We start from the raw sequence: 14,383 nt of genomic DNA, 5'->3' as shown, positions 1-14,383 counted from the left end.
AAATGGGCCAAAAAATAGTACCAAGATGTGACTCAGGGCTCATATCATTAATGTATAGAGAAGTTGAACCAGTCAATAAGAAAAGACCAGTGACCCAAAGGAAAAGGGTGCAGGAGAGGGCCTTGGAAAATGCCAACCAAAGTGCCACCCCCCTCCCCCGAAATGATCCCACTGCAAGAATGTACTCGGGGGCTGGGGTTCCAGAGCTGCTGGTTCTGGGCACATGGGGCAGCTGGACACTGGCATTGCTTTTCATCTGTGGCTCCAACTGGATGGCGGGCCATCCTGGAGCCAAAGACAGACAAGCTTCGGCAAAGTCTGGCCAAAGTGGGTGGTGGTGCTGGGTATTGAGGAGGTCTGGGCAGCATCACCCAGGAGCTGGGAGATCCTCTTGGTGAGGAACGTGTGGCAGGAAAGGCAGTGGCTTCCCACCAGCGAGAGAAGGCTGACCACACCTGCAGACCAGACAACTGTCAGGGCAGTTCCTGGGCAGACAACCCCCTTGCTGCTCTCTGCGCGTGTGTGCTAAGTCGCTTCAGTCGTGTCCGACTCTTCACAACCCCGTGGACTGTAGCCCACCGGCTCCTCTGTCCATGGGATTCTCCAGGCAAGAATCCTGCAGTGGGTTGCCATGCCCTCCTCCACGGGTCTTCCCAACTCAAGGATTGAACCCGCATCTCCTTACATCTCCTGCATCGGAAGGTGGGTTCTTTGCCACTAGCACCACCTGGGAAGCTCTTCGGGTCTCCATGCTCCTCCAGACCCACACTTGGTCCTAGGGCCGATGTTCCTTCCCCATCCCTGACCTCAGCATGTAGGCCTTTTTCCTCTGCCTCATCAGATAGTTCCTCCATCCCCACACCCAGGCACAGGATCTGATCTCGCCCCACCCTCCTACGTGTCCAGATGTTATCAGCCCAAGTGAGGAGCTGTTGAGCAACTCAACAAACCTGACACCTGATCCTGCCTGGGCTGTGGACAGCCCCCTCCTTCAGCTTCAGGCAGGGAAGGGTGAGGACTGCTCAATGGGAAGCCCCAGATCTCGCGAGAGCCACCAGCCTCCTGGCTTTTCCCCGCCCTGCGGGGACCCTGCAGAGAACCAGTCCAGGAGAAGGGCAGGGGGCACACACCTAGGAGTCTCAGGCCTCTAGAGCCGCACTGCTGTGGGGTTTCTGGACCAGCAGCGGCAGCAGCACTGGGAGCTTGTGGGAGTCACAAATGCTGAAGCCCCACCCCAGATGTGCAAGATCAGCGATTCTAGGGCGGGGCCCTGCGGCCCGGCTTTGAGTGAGCCCTCCAGGTGTTCTCACGACCCTTCCAGCGTGAGAACCAGCGTCAGGATGGATAGTTTCTTTCTTTCTTTCTTTTCTTTTTTTTACGATGGATGGTTTCTGATCACATCCACTGCTAGTGAAGCCAGGAGCTTTCTCTCCCTGCTGGGTTCACTCACCTTGACCTCCAGGGAAAAGGCAGGCAGCAGGCACTGAGGGCTGCAACCATAGGCGGCCCTGGAGAACAGGAGTGCCTGGGCAAGATTCCCTCCCAGCGGGCCACACCTGTCGAGTGACAGGGGGAAGACTGTTACTTTGGGCCCTCCCCACCTCCAGAAGCATGGCACCCCTGGCCAACTCCACGTTTCTGGGCACTGAGCTCAGCTCTGCCCACCTCTCCCTTGTTACTCCGTGTGGGGCGGGGGGAAGGGGGCAGGATCCGGGCTTCACAGAGAATCATCCCAGTCACACTCACGGGCTGTGGAACACGGTGGGCCTGGCAATGGGTGGGGGCGGCTGGAGGCGGCCAGATTCGAGACCCTGGGAGGGTGGAAGGCATCAGGAGCGCGGGGCAAGGCCGCCCTCAGACGCCAGGACTGGAGGGCGGGGCCAAGCGGAGACCCCCTGACCCTGCCCTTTGGCATATTGGCGGGGTTGCCGCCCACCCTCCCCGCTCACACGGCCCTTGGGCGCCCCTAATACACTGTCCTGGGCCATCTCGAGGGCCAGACGCCCTCAGTACAGTAGGGGGGGGGTCCAGCCGGGAGTGGGGGGTGGGGCCCCGACGGAATCCCCAAGGTCTCCAGGGCCCTGGACTCTGGGGAGGCGTCTCTTCGCCCTCTCCCCAGGAAAAGACGCACAACCCAGCTAACTGCGGGGCTTTGACCCCGCCCAGGACCCAGAGGGCAGGCTTCTGTGCACCGAGATGGGGGGGGTGGGGACACGAAGCGAGGGGCCGTTTCCGTGCTTCGAGCCCCGCCCTGAGCGTCCCCGCGGCCGTCGCCTCTCGCTCCCCTCCTCAGGCCGCCCACCGGAAGCCGTGGTGTACCGCCTTCCTGCCCACCTCTTCCGGCTGGCTTCACCAATGACCATACTCGACTCCTGAGAAGACCCGCCCTCCAGCTCCAAGCAAGCCTGTCCCTCTTTCTGATGGGCAGCTCTGTGGCCCAATCAGAGCAGGCCGGTCGCGTGCGTTCCGCCTTTCGCCCAGCGGTCGGGTCGGTCTCTTTTTCCTCAGTCCGTAGTCGGGCGTGCTGTGGGCCCCTGGACTTTCCCGCGGGGAGATCCAGACTGTCCGCGTACGGATTACGTACAGAGTAATCCGATGTGTATACGCCAAGCCCTGCGGTGTGCCTATGGTGTGAGCTTGTATTCTGAAGGAATTAAGTTCACGGGAAGTTACAGGGAAATGCCCCTCCCGTTGTTGCCCCAGCATCAGCGTGTTGCGTAGCCAGTGGGCCCTCACACCAAGAGATGGCATTGGTACCATCAGAAAGCTTCTCAGGGTTCTCCGTGCGTGTGTGCGCGCGAGCCAGTGTTTAGGACACCACACTCCCACTACTGGTGGCCTGGGTTTGAGTCCTGGATGGGGAGCTGGGATGCAGGATACCTCGCCACACACACACACACACACACACACACACACACACACACACACGTCAGTACATTAATGAAAGCATGCAATTTGATAACGGGGTGTGCTTTTTTTAATCACACACTGCCCTTGAGATCCATCCATCTCAATCAATAGTTGGTTTCAGCAGTCAGTTTGTATTGCTAGCCGCCTTCCTTGGTGTGGGTCAGCCACAGTTGTTCAAGCCTTCACCCACTGTTGCCTGTTTCCACTTTTAGGTTTCTAGAAAAAATCTGCTTTGAACATTTGTATCCAGGATTTCCTGTGGTCAGAATTTTCCGTTTCTTTGGCATGAATGCCCAGCAGTGCAAGTGCTGTGTCCTAAGGAAGTGGACGATTAGCCTTAGAAGAAACTGCCAATTTGCATTCCACTGTGGCTGGACCATTTTACCTTACCACCCTGGATATTTTTAAAGCACATAATTGAAGATTTTTACAAAACATTGTTTTAGGCAAGACTGTTAACAATTCTGTTTCTCACCTCTAACTATATTCTTCTATGGGATCACCTACATAGTTCTTCACTCAGGTTAAAAAAAACACACACCCTGTATATTCAGTGTGATTTTAACTAGCAGTAATATATCTGCAAAAGTCTTCCTTCTCAGTACACAAAAGTCTAGCTCATGTCATCTCTGGCCACAAGGTACTGGAGGGAGCACATGTGCTATAATTTACATAAGGAATCCCCAACTCATGTGTTACCTTTTCCATTGTTCTTCTTATTTGTTTGTTAGCAGCTCTGAAGATGTGTAAATCTCCTGCTAGGATAATTATCTTTAAGTGGAACTGCCAGGTCAAAACCTATGGGTATTTACCATATTTATTGATACTAAGCAGTTGCCTCCCCAAAAGACCCCGATCGGCATATAGCAGGGCTGTTAGCCCTGTGTTCCATATGTTGCAGAGATTTTCTCTCAGTCTCTCTCTAAAGAGCTCAGCTTTTTATTGAATGTGTTACTAAAGTGAGTGAAATTGCTCAGTTGTGTCCGATTTTTTGCGACTCCATGGACTGTAGCCTACCAGGATCCTCCATCCATGGGATTTTCCAGGCAAGAGTACTGGAGAGGGTTGCCATTTCCTTCTCCAGGAGATCTTCCTGACCCAGGGATCGAACCCGGGTCTCCCATATTGTAGGCAGACACTTTACCATCTGAGCCACCAGGGAAGTTACTACAGAGGTTTAGTCAAAAAGAGCAAAGCTCATGTCATCATCAGAGTCTTCAGATTCTTTTTACTTTGTTCTACTTTCTTCTCAGCTGGGGCAGCAGTGGTGGAGGGGGCAGGACCTTATGGTGGCGCAGCACCACTTGTCGGGACAGGTCCACCAGCCCCCCCATGGCAGATCAAGCTGCCGATGCTGACACTGGCCAAAGCCTTTACAAACAAGCCTGGCCAGAAAGAGTCAACATTTACACTGGCTGCTTTAACGAGGGCACTGATCTTATCCTCTGTGACCATCACCTCACTAGGCAGAATGAGGGCCGAGTAGGTGCAAAGAAGTTCCAAGACAGAGGCCACAGTGCGGGCGAGTGCTCGGTGGGGCTGCTGGCTCGGTGCCAGTTGCCAGATGAAGTGAGGGCCTCACCCCAAAACAGCCTTAGCTTTTCAGAAGGACCGAGCACCTTAGGGGCCGCAGAAGACAGGATCTCTCTTTTTTGGCTGCGCAGCATGGCATGCCAGATCTTAGTTCCCAGACCAAGAATTGACTCGAGCCCGCCCCCTGCAGTGGAAGCATGGAGTCTTAACCACTGTACCGCTGTGGGATTCCTGTCTCTTGTCTCAAAAGACTAGGCTGGCTGGTTTCGGCTGTCAAGAAGTTACACAATTTTATGTGACCAAATTATTACACTCTGGATTGATGATTTCTGGGTTGTGTATCTTGGGCACAAAGTTGTCCTGCCTCAAGTGAGGAGAGTCATGTGACTCGGGGCAGAATTTCCGAGTTCCCACACCCAATGCTTCGTGGACCCAGGCTGGCTGATTCTTGCTGTCCTGCTGGCCCCACTACTGTGTGTGTGTGTGTGGGGGGTGTCCTATGATCTCAGGCTAGGTAGGCCGGGACTGGGGCCAGTGCCCATCAGACACCCAGCCCCTGCCCCCGTGGGATGCCAGGTCAGTTGGGGAAAAGACAAGGAAACGTGTACAGAGAAGAGTGTTTTATAATATTTAAATGCATAGGTGGCCCACCGGTGAGCAAGCGAGATCCATGGGGAAAGCACAGATAAGAACCGAGAATCCACCTGAAACCAGTGCTCTTGAAAGGTCACTTGCATGGTACGAAGGAAGGACAAGGCTGTAAAAGGAACTGGGTCCATCCCAGCATGCGTCTGAGTGAGAAGACCAGTCCCCATCATCTGCAAGCAGGGGCTTCCATCCCTCTGCCACAGACAGTGGGGCTTCAGCAAACCACTGGCTGAGGGAGGCTCCCCCCAAACCCCCCCGCACTGTGGTTGTACTGCTGGGCTCCTGGCAGAGTGAATGCTCCCAGAAGGGACGCCTCACCTCTGGCTTCCCACTCAGGACTCCCAGAGGGCCAGCTAAAGACCGGTCTGTGATCTCACGTTGAAGACACCACCCATCCTCATGGAATGCTGGCAGGTCCCTCAGAGAGAGGAGTGGCCCTGTTATATCCCCAGGGTGTCACTGTCAGAGGCCAGATGATATAATTTTCTGTAAGGGCTGGGACTGTCTGCTATGGGCCTGGATTCACCCATCCCAGCCTCGCGGAGGCCCTAGAAAGTTGGTAGCATGTCACCCCCTTCTCCAGATGAGCAAATGAGGACACGAAGACTTGAGCAGCTTGTTCTGAATCTCTAGCTAGCAGAGGGAGGGGTGGGTAAGGACACTGGCCTCTAAGTCTACCTCCTTTTGCAGGATGTGAAGTGAAGTGAAAGTCTCTTAGTCGTGTCCGACTCTTTGCGACCCCATGGACTGTACAGTCCACAGAATTCTCTGGGCCAGAATACTAGAGTGGGTAGCTCTTCCCTTCTCCCAGGGATCTTCCCAACCCAGGGATCAAACCCCGGTCTCCCACATTGCAGGCGGATTCTTTACCACCTGAGCCACTAGGGAAGCCCAAGAATACTGGATTCGGTAGCCTGTCCCTTCTCTAGAGGATCTTCCCGACCCAGGAATCAAACTGAGGTCTCCTGCATTGCAGGTGGATTCTTTACCAACTGAGCTCTCAGGGAAGCTCTTTCACAGGCTACGCTTTCCATCTGGCTCCCAAGGAGGTTCCTGGGGCATCATATCACACATCAGCTTGTCCTGAAGGCATCAGAGGTGAGTCCCAGTGACTATCCCTGGGCCTTGGACCAGTCCATAAAGGAAGGAGGTGAGAAAGAGAAACACCTGTACTCTTGTGCCTAATCAGGAGGACTTTGAAACAGAGAGTACCTTTGAATTCTCATGAGATCAGGGAGCGGTTCTCATGGATATTTACCAGTCATCTGCATTCCTGTGATAAAAGGCTACTGCAACTCCCCCAATCTTCACTGGCCTCCAAGACACCAAAAGAGACACACACGGTGGGAGGTGGGAGGGAGGTTCAAGAGGGAGGGGGACATATGTATACCTATGGCTGATCCATGTTGATGTACGACACAGTATTGTAAAGCAATTATCCTCCAATTAAAAATTAACTTTAAAAAGTAGATACACAAGAAAGAATCAAAAAGATAAGATGAATTCTAAAAGTCTAGGTGGATTTGAAAACAAAAAAAGAACTTTAGACATTAGAAACAAAACCACAGTCTTTGAAATAAAAATCTCAGCTGATGAATCAAACCACAGGTAGATGACTCGGAAGATGACAAGGCAGTGACCCTGAGGAGAGATGGGCCAGTCTTCGTGGCCCCTCATCCTGGCTTCTGGGCTTCCAATGACATCAACCCCTTCCCTTCTTGCCCTGGGTCTGGGGTGGCAGCTGCTTCCTGTACTCGCTGCATGCCTTCAGCCCTCAGAGCCACTCCTGAGTGACCACCTGTGTTTGAGGCTCTCATGACCTTCAGGGGTCTCAGCAGTCACCATGCTGTCCCTGTGCTCGACTGGGGTGAAGGGCCAAGGGCAGCAAGTGCCTGAGGAGCCAGAGCGGCTGCTACCCTGAACTGTTATGGAGGGAATGCCGGGAACCAAGGCTGCAGTGTCCCTGGGAGGAAACTGACAAGGACACCTGCCTTAGCTCTCGGCTCAGGTCACAGGATGACAGCCACAGCTCTTCCATGGCAGCCTGCAAATTCCCCTGTGCCTGCAGGGTTGACGGGGCTGGAAATCAAACACAGCATTCTACCATGTAAGTTGCAGAATCCACAGGTTGCTTGAATTTCCAGCCTCTCTGCATTTCCTAGGTGAAAGGCAGGGGCACTGCGTGGATGTCAGTTCAGTTCAGTTCAGTTCAGTTGTTCAGTCCTGTCTGACTCTTTGCAACCCCATGAATTGCAGCACACCAGGCCTCCCTGTCCATCACCAACTCCTGCACTCAAACTCACGTCCATCGAGTTGGTGATGCCATCCAGCCATCTCATCCTCTGTCGTCCCCTTCTCCTCCTGCCCCCAATCCCTCCCAGCATCAGAGTCTTTTCCAATGAGTCAACTCTTCGCATGAGGTGGCCAAAGTACTGGAGTTTCAGCTTTAGCATCATTCCTTCCAATGAACACCCAGGACTGATCTCCCCAAGGGACTCTCAAGAGTCTTCTCCAACACCACAGTTCAAAAGCATCAATTCTTCGGCGCTCAGTTTTCTTCACAGTTCAACTCTCACATCCATACATGACTACTGGAAAAAGCATAGTCTTGACTAGACGGACCTTTGTTGGCAAAGTAATGTCTCTGCTTTTCAATATGCTATCTAGGTTGGTCATAACTTTCCTTCCAAGGAGTAAGCATCTTTTAATTTCATGGCTGCAGTCACCATCTGCAGTGATTTTGGAGCCCAGAAAAATAAAATCTGACACTGTTTCCCTTGTTTCCCCATCTATTTCCCATGAAGTGATGGGACCAGATGCCATGATCTTAGTTTTCTGAATGTTGAGCTTGAAGCCAACTTTTTCACTCTCCTCTTTCACTTTTATCAAGAGGCTTTTTAGTTCCTCTTCATTTTCTGCCATAAGGGTGCTGTCATCTGCATATCTGAGGTTATTGATATTTCTCCCGGAAATCTTGATTCCAGCTTGTGCTTCTTCCAGCCCAGCGTTTCTCATGATGTACTCTGCATGTAAGTTAAATGAGCAGGGTGACAATATACAGCCTTGCCGTACTCCTTTTCCTATTTGGAACCAGTCTGTCGTTCCATGTCCAGTTCTAACTGTTGCTTCCTGACCTGCATATAGGTTTCTCAAGAGGCAGGTCAGATGGTCTAGTGTTCCCATCTCTTTCAGAATTTTCCATAGTTTATTGTGACCCACACAGTCAAAGGCTTTGGCATAGTCAATAAAGCAGAAATAGATGTATTTCTGGAACTCTCTTGCTTTTTCGATGATCCAGAAGATGTTGGCAATTTGATCTCTTAACCAGAGATAAAAATTCCTCTGCTTTTTCTAAAACCAGCTTGAACATCTGGAAGTTCACCATTCACGTACTGCTGAAGCCTGGCTTGGAGAATTTGAGCATTACTTTACTAGCGTGTGAGATGAGTGCAATTGTGCGGTAGTTTGAGCATTCTTTGGCATTGCCTTTCTTTGGGATTGGAATGAAAACTGACCTTTTCCAGTCCTGTGGCCACTGATGAGTTTTCCAAATTTGCTGGCATATTGAGTGCAGCACTTTCACAGCATCATCTTTCAGGATTTGGAATAGCTCAACTGGAATTCCATCACCTCCACTAGCTTTGTTTGTAGTGATGCTTTCTAAGGCCCACTGGACTTCACATTCCAGGATGTCTGGCTCTAGGTCAGTGATCACACCATCGTGATTATCTGGGTTGTGAAGATCTTTTTGTACAGTTCTTCTGTGTATTCTTGCCATCTCTTCTTAATATCTTCTGCTTCTGTTAGGTCCATACCATTTCTGTCCTTTATCGAGCCCATCTTTGCATGAAATGTTCCTTTGGTATCTCTGATTTTCTTGAAGAGATCCCTAGTCTTTCCCATTCTGTTGTTTTCCTCTATTTCTTTTCATTGATCGCTGAAGAAGGCTTTCTTATCTCTTCTTGCTATTCTTTGGAACTCTGCATTCAGATGCTTATATCTTTCCTTTTCTCCTTTGCTTTTCACTTCTCTTCTTTTCACAGCTATTTGTAAAGCCTCCCCAGACAGCCATTTTGCTTTTTTTGCATTTCTTTTCCATGGCGAAGGTCTTGATCTCTGTCTCCTGTACAATGTCACGAACCTCCGTCCATAGTTCATCAGGCACTCTATCTATCAGATCTAGTCCCTTAAATCTATTTGTCACTTCCAGTGTATAATCATAAGGGATTTGGTTTGGGTCATACCTGAATGGTCTAGTGGTTTTCCCTACTTTCTTCAATTTCAGTCTGAATTTGGAAATAAGGAGTTCATGATCTGAGCCACAGTCAGCTCCCCGTCTTGTTTTTGCTGACTGTATAGAGCTTCTCCATCTTTGGTTGCAAAGAATATAATCAGTCTGATTTTGGTGTTGACCATCTGGTGACGTCCATGTTTAGAGTCTGCTCTTGTGTTGTTGGAAGAGGGTGTTTGCTATGACCAGTGTGTTCTCTTGGCAAAACTCTATTAGCCTTTGCCCTGCTTCATTCCGTATTCCAAGGCCAAATTTGCCTGTTACTCCAGGTGTTTCTTGACTTACTACTTTTGCATTCCAGTCCCCTATAATGAAAAGGACATCTTTTGGGGGTATTAGTTCTAAAAGGTCTTGTAGGTCTTCATTAGCCATTTAACTTCAGCTTCTTCAATGTTACTGGTTGGGGCACAGGCTTGGATTACTGTGACATTGAATGGTTTGCCTTGGAAATGAACAGAGATCATTCCGTCGTTTTTGAGATTGCATCCAAGTACTGCATTTCGGACTCTTTTGTTGACCATGATGGCTACTCCATTTCTTCTAAGGGATTCCTGCCCACAGTAGTAGATATAATGGTCATCTGAGTTAAATTCACCCATTCCAGTACATTTTAGTTCGCTGATTCCTAGAATGTCAATATTCACTCTTGCCATCTGTTTGACCACTTCCAATTTGCCTTGATTCATGGACCTAACATTCCAGGTTCCTATGCAATATTGCTCTTTACAGCATCGGACCTTGCTTCTATCACCAGTCACATCCACAACTGGTATTGTTTTTGCTTTGGCTCCATCCCTTCATTCTTTCTGGAGTTATTTCTCCACTGATCTCCAGTAGCATATTGGGCACCTACTGACCTGGGGAGTTTCTCTTTCAGTATCCTATCATTTTGCCTTTTCATACTGTTCATGGGGTTCTCAAGGCAAGAATACTGAAGTGGTTTGCCATTCCCTTCTCCAGTGGACCACATTCTGTCAGACCTCTCCACCATGACCCACCCGTCTTGGGTTGCCCCATGGGCATGGCTTAGTTTCATTGAGTTAGACAAGGCTGTGGTCCATGTGATTAGATTGACTAGTTTTCTGTGAGTATGGTTTCAGTGTGTCTGCCCTCTGATGCCCTCTTGCAACATCTACTGTCTTACTTGGGTTTCTCTTACCTTGGACGTGGGGTATCTCTTCACAGCTGCTCCAGCAAAGCACAGCCACTGCTCCTTACCTTGGATGAGGGGTATCTCCTCACTACCGCCCCTCCTGACCTTGAACATGAAGTAGCTCCTCTAGGCCCTCCTGCGCCTGCACAGCCACCGCTCCTTGGACGTGGGGTAGCTCCTCCTGGCCACCACCCCTGGCCTCGGGCGTGGGGTAGATCCTCTCAGCCGCTCCTGCACTGTCACAGCCTGGCACTCAGCTCACCACAGGTAATTGTCTTAGTGTGGGTGCGGGCTCCCTAGCCATCCGAGGGGCTCCTCGAGTGGCCGGTCCGGGCGCGGTCACCTCAGCAACCTCCCACAGAATCGGGCTTCAGGCCAGCGCCTGTGTGGCCTTCCACTGCGTGGATGAGTGGGGCCTTAAAACTGAGACTTGGGATATTTGGTTGCCCTCAGTGGAAGCTGACAATCGGCAAGCCCCCCGTCCCCCAGAGCCTCCCTTGCTGATGGAAGTAGCTTGCCCAGCTGTGTCTGGGATGCTGGTGTTCTGTCCTTTGCGGACTGTGTCATTACCTCACCTGGTGCCAATGCCTTGCAAGGGGACACCAATTGTCCTCCAGACCCTCTGCCACCATGTCCTGTTGCCACGAGACCCACAGTGAAGTGAGTGAAGTCAAAGTCGCTTAGTCGTGTCCAATTCTTTGCGACCCCATGGACTATATTGTCCATGAATTATCCAGGCCAGAATACTGGAGTGGGTAGCGTTTCCCTTCTCCCGGCGATCTTCCTGGCCCAGGGATCAAACCCAGATCTCCTGCATTGCAGGAGTATTCTTTACCAGCTGAGCCAAAAGGGAAGCCCTTTAAGACCCCTAAGTGGGGTCCGATTACTGCATGATCCAGGGGACAGGGATACAGTGAGGGTGGGGGCATCTTTCATCTCTGCACCTCTCCACTACACTCTTCCCTTCTTGCTTGAGTGGCCTGCAAGTTTTCTGTCTGTTCTTCTCAGTAAGCAGGGAACCCTGTAGGGATCATTTCAGGATTACTGAGTGTCAGGCACCCCGTTTCTCATCCTGTGCATGGCCCAGCAAGGTATTGTGCCACAGTAGGGAGATAGAATGTACCTGTCTTCTCTCTGGTGGCTGGTAAAGCTGTCCTTGGGGAGGCATGTCTGTAGGTGGGCGTGCTCCAACTGGAGGACTCCGCTCCCAGACCCCAACTGTCCACGTGGAATCACTTTCTCTGTCCTTTTATGTCCAGGAGGGCTGTGCTGCACACCTTTGCCACCAGCCTTTTGTGCACCTTCACGCATATCTGCCACTATGCCCCAGCCCCGCCCGTCCACCACTACCTCAACCAACCTCAGCTTCCTCTTCTCTCGGGCCATACCTCTTGCTCTCTGCGGGCCGTCAGCTCTCGGTTGGGAGCACTGTCATTCGGTTTGTTTCTGGGGACCTAGGCCGCCGCAGGCCTCTCTCTGCTTCGGGGGTCGAGGCTGCAGCCTCACGCCATCATATTCACCCCTTTCAGGGCGGCCCCACCCCCCGAGGGCAGTGCCTGTGATGCTGATTGGCTAAGGCTCAGTGAGTGACCGGACAAAACCCAATGACATGGCCCAGGCTGCGCGGATTGGTCGGCCCCGGGCAGGCGGGCGCAAGGTGTGCGGAGAGCCGGCGGGGTGGGTGGGGTGCAGGCCTTCGCCAGGCAGTGGCCAAATGGTGGGTAGGTACAGGCGGGTTGGAGGTGGGGGAGGTTGGAGCAGCCAAGGCTGCCGAGGAGAGGGTTGGCCAGAGAGGGAGAAGGCGGGGCCGATTCTCTGCTGAGCCCTGGGCGATCCTAGAGAGGCTGGAAAGTGGCTGGGGCGTGCATGCGTGCGTACTGGAGGCCACTGCTGGGGAGTACGAACGCGCCACAAGCTAGGGTAGCCTTCAGTGGGGACATTTATATGGCATTTCTAAAATCCTGGCCACAGCCCTATGGGAGAAGCTGTCCCCACCCTCAGCACTGTCATCCCCTTTGAGAAATGAAACTGAGGCCAAAACGGGTGACTTTAGTTCACCTTTACATACACAAGTAGGCAACCTGTGGATTAGAATCATGCGTCAGGGTCACCCGAGTCTGTGGCTCTAGATCAAGGGACATTCAGACACTTAAGCACCTAGACCAGTTGACAGCATTCCTGTCCCTTATCACCTCAGCTACTCTGCACCCTGGAGGTATAGCTGGGCCACTCCCATCCCTACATGATCCTCTCTCCTCCCAGCCCCTATTCCTAAAGTCAGCTCTTCTGTTCTTGCCCAACTCCTGTGGGGGCCTGAACTCAGGCTTTTGGAATGGAGTTTTTATCATGGATTGTATTTGGAACTCCATTTAGGCTTCAACAGTGCATTGCTGCACAGTATTTGTTGTGAACATCACCAAATCAGGCATTATACATCTAAATACAAGCTGGTGTGGTGCACAGTGCCTGGTCACACATCCTAGCTTGTGTGTTCATAACAGCTTTACCTTAGAGTGCTTTACAGATGTCATGGTTATCATTATGGTCAGTTTCATTCACCCCTGGTGAATCTACTTTAACCACACACACACACATTCAAAAGAGTAAACAATTATCACATGACCCAGCAACTCCTAGCTTTATATACACCCAATAATACACCAATATATATACACCCAATATACACCAAGTAATGGAGAAGGCAATGGCACCCCACTACAGTACTCTTGCCTGGAAAATCCCACGGACAGAGGAGGCTGGTAGGCTGCAGTCCATGGGGTCGCTAAGTGTTGGACACGACTGAGCAACTTCACTTTCACTTTTCACTTTCATGCATTGGAGGAGGAAATGGCAACCCACTCCAGTGTTCTTGCCTAGAGAATCCCATGAACAGAGGAGCCTGGTGGGCTGCCATCTATGGGGTCGCACAGAGTTGGACACGACTGAAGCAACTTAGCAGTAGCAATGTAAGTAAAACTATAATCCACAAACTTGAAAAGGAATGTTCGTAGCATTATTCACAATAGACAAAAAGTAAAAATCCAGATTTCTACAAACCGATGGACAAAACAGTCTATACATAGGATGGACTATTATGTGGCCATAAAAAAGAATGAAATTCTGTAACATGCTCTAATGTAGATGAACCTGAAATACATTATGCTAAGAAGCTAGGAGACAAAAAGGTCACATACTGTGATTCCATTCATACAAAATGTCCAGAATATGTTAAAACCCTAGAAACAGTAAACACACGAGTGGTTACCAGGGGCTGGGACAGTGAATGGGGACTACTCAGGGGTGCAGTTCTCTCTGGAGTGATACAAATGTCCTAAAATGAACCACAGTGATGGTTACAGAACTCTGAGTATGCTAAGTACCACTAACTTGTATTCTTTCAATGGGTGAACTGCATGGAATGTGAGATGTCCAGTTAAGTGAGGTAAAATTTTGATTATTTGCATTTTATCAATTTTCTATATGACCCTGTAATCAACTGTTATTTTTATAGAAAAATGTCAACTATTTAATATTTACTTGCCTGCACCAGGACTTACTTGCAGCACTGCAGCATGTGGGCTCTAGCTCCCCAACCAGGGATTTAACCCAGGCCCTTTGCATTGGGAGTGCAGTCTTAGCCACTGGACCATCAGGGAAGTCCCTGGTATTTTTAATATTTTTGTATTTTGATACATTTGATATATTTTCTATCAATTACATCAACTATTTTTAAAATTTTTGAAGTTTTATGAAATAAGCATACTATCATGCTAATTTTACAGGCCAGGGAACCAGCTTAGTGAGTTAAAAAGCCAGGAACAGAAAGACTAGGCTCTGCAAATAACTCA

The 14,383-nt window shown here is 50.6% G+C and overlaps 1 pseudogene; it reads right to left on the bottom strand.

The window, feature by feature from the left end:
- LOC133242554 (large ribosomal subunit protein P1-like) lies at positions 1–11,921 on the bottom strand (annotated as a pseudogene).
- Between the last annotated feature and the right edge of the window lie 2,462 nt (positions 11,922–14,383).

This window comes from Bos javanicus, chromosome X (assembly GCF_032452875.1).
Source record: "Bos javanicus breed banteng chromosome X, ARS-OSU_banteng_1.0, whole genome shotgun sequence".
NCBI lineage: Eukaryota > Metazoa > Chordata > Mammalia > Artiodactyla > Bovidae > Bos > Bos javanicus.
Note: the sequence above shows the minus strand (reverse complement) of the source record. Positions and strands in the feature narration are given on the sequence as shown.